We start from the raw sequence: 3,345 nt of genomic DNA on the forward strand, positions 1-3,345 counted from the left end.
GAATATTATAAATTTTTGGAAAATGGGCGTAGCCACGCCCACTTATAGACATACACATATATCTTGGTAACCGCTGCACCAATTTCTTCCAAACTTGGCACAGTTGTTGGCCTTAGTACAGCATACTAAATGGCTGAAAATTTTAAAAATCGGACAATAACCACGCCTACCTCCCATATAACGGTAATTTTCAGAAAAACGAAAACTGCGATATTTTAGTAACTACTGAAGATAATTCACTCAAAATTGATATTTACAATGAGTTTCAGACGGAAAACATGAATATTATAAATTTTTGGAAAATGGGCGTAGCCACGCCCACTTATGGTTACATGTGTATATCTTGGTAACCGCTACACCAATTTCTTCCAAACTTGGCACAGTTGCTGGTCCTGGTACAGCATACCAACTGGCCGAAAATTTTTTAAATCGGACAATAGCCACTCCCACATCCCATATAACGGTAATTTAGAGAAATACAAAATCTTCGATAAATCATTAAATATTGAAGCTAATTTATTCAAAATTGATGCTTGCAACAATTCTTTACCAAGAAATACGTTTATGACAAAATTTTGGAAAAAGGCGTAGCACCGCCCACTTGTGATCACACATATTTATCTCGCTAACCGTTCTAGCAATTTGTACCAAGCTCGGTATGGTTATTGTGCTTGCCACATAAAAGCAAACCGTTGAAAATTGTTGAAATCGGACCAAAATTTAGGCCGCTTTTCATATAATGGTAAATTTCATATATGCTTGAAATTTCAATATTTCGAAATTTAAGGACGCTAATTTACTTAAAATGTATACACCCCGGCTTATCATGTAGCGGTAGCTTTCGGAAAGGTGGAAAACATACATTTCATACTTGCGCCGGGTATTTAATGTTCGGCTCCGCCCGAACTTAGACTTTCTTACTATTTAAATTATAAGATCTTCACCGTTCGTTGGGCTAAAAAATTAGATACGAAGTGAAAGGATGTGGTCTTGGGATGTGCAAAAAGCATTAATTTTTTTGAGTGGGGTTGCCATATATTTAAAAATAACCACATTTTTATTAACTAGATGCATGAGATTTTCACAGTAAATTCCATCAAAAAAACAGCAAGTGATCTTCAAATGTGCAATGCTTTTATTTTTTTAGTGGGGTTGCCACCTATTTAAAAATTACAACCTTACATATAAAAGGTAATGACATTTTTTATTAATTACACTAGATTTGCGCAGTTCATTCATTAAAAAAAAATTAGATCTCAAAGAAAAGGGCTTGGCGTTCAGATGTGCAATAAGGTTTTATATTTTCGAAGAGGGTTGCCACCTGTAATATAAACTATAGGATGTGGGCTGTTCGTTGGACTAAATAGGGAGTCGTTAAACGAGAGGACTTGGCCTTCAGATGTGCACTAAGGTTTTATTTCTTTGAATAGAGTTGCCGACTGTCTAAAAAAATATAAGATCCACACCGTTCGTTGCATTAAAAATATAAGATGTCAAATGAAGGGCTTGGCCATTAGGTATGCAATAACGCTGTATGTTTGAGTAGGAATGCCACCTGCTGCGTATATGTACTTACTTATATACACATTCAGCGCATGGCGAAGCCTCGCGCATACGAGGCCGGCTAGTATGATATAATTTTAAAACTATTTGGAGGTTTCCCTTACAATGGAAAAAGCCCTGACATCTTCTAAAAACTCAAAGCTTTTATTGATAGGTTAAGATTTATGTGAAATAAAAAAAAGAGCAACAAGAGTTTATGGGGTGTGCATAGCTCAGTGATCAGCGCTTCTAACTTTGCACATCGATGATGCGGGTTCGATCCCTGCAGAAGTCTAGTAAAAGAAGCCTGATGAGGAGATGTGGCTTTCTCCGAAATAACAGCTATAACTTCTATCGCTTGGACTTTGTTGCTTTTTCCATTTTTCCCAAAAAACCTAATCGTGGTACAAAGCTCAATAACAGTATTGCAATAAATGTTTATAAGCCACAATAATATTGGCAAAAAACGGGTTGGCCAATAAAACGTCCGGTTTATTCGATATTCGAAAGATCCAGATTTCAAAAAATCCGCCTTCAGATATCCATAGTACCCGGTAGAAACCGGTTTGGAAAACCCGAGTCAATCAGCCTAATATTTAGTTCGCTTAGAAAAAAAAAAAAATACTTGAATTAAAATTTTGGAACTTTAAAATTTAAATTTTAGAAAATTTTAAAAAAATTTTTTTAAATTTTAGAATATGAAGTTTTTTTAATTTTTTTAAATTTTAGAAAATGAAAATAAATAATTTAATCAAAATTTTTAAATAAAAGTACCTAAATTTTACAACTTTAATTTTTGCTTAGAAAGTATAAGTAAATTTTTTGCCAAACCCGTTCTTGGCACATAATTGTTGTTTCGTTTTTGTGTTGTTGTTATTAAATTAAAAACAAAAAACAATTGTAAATTTTCCAATATGTATACATACATACATGTAGAAGAATAATTTTTGCTTAAACTCCCCTGCAGGGAAACCGCGGCCTAGTGAATCAAATTTCTAGTTCCGTACTAGGCATTTATCGCCAAAAAGGAACTAGTCCGATAGGAACTAGATCCCCACCAGTCCAATGTCGGCGAAAAGTGGTACTTTTAAAATACCATTTTTTTTAGTTTTTTTCACTAGAAATGGATATCTAAAGTGACGAATTTAGAAATGGTTCGGAACTATAGAAAAAGGGATGCAGAACGAACTAGATCCCATTTGTCGAATTTAGAACTATTTCGGAACTATCGAAAAAGGGATGCAGCGGGGGGCCTGTTTACTTTGCATGGGTATGTGTTCGGCGGCTTCTTCGTTAAAAATACGCTTCTATTCTGCGCTTCGCAGATGCTTTTTCATAGCTTGGTAGTACAAAACCAAAATTTGTGTTAACATTTCAACATCTTGGGACCGTTTGGAATCTAAGAAATAACAGCGAGCACCTCTGCAAACTCAGCTACAGCTAAAGGTATGTAAACGTACATTTCTTACAATTATTAAAACAAATTTAATTTCAAATTAAAACACAAATTTCTTCCAAAATAACTTAAAATCGCACACACGGAAGAACCAAAAAGATTGAAAAATCATGATACTTTTTTCTTTCGTCTGTCGATGTTATAACTGGTTCGGAACTATAGAATTTAGGACTAGTTCGGAACTATCGAAAAAGGGTTGCAGCGGGGGGCAATTGACACTTCCTGGGACATTGTCATGTTAAATTCGCCAGTTGCTTGCATGCAAAAGAGATTTATCGCGAACCAGTACTGGGTCTAAATGTACTAGAAGCGCCCCAGTTCAGAACTAGAGATTTTCCCCACAGGGT

This window comes from Rhagoletis zephyria, unplaced genomic scaffold (genome assembly GCF_001687245.7).
Source record: "Rhagoletis zephyria isolate East Lansing unplaced genomic scaffold, Rhagoletis_zephyria_1.1 Rzeph_scaffold_05166, whole genome shotgun sequence".
Lineage (NCBI taxonomy): Eukaryota > Metazoa > Arthropoda > Insecta > Diptera > Tephritidae > Rhagoletis > Rhagoletis zephyria.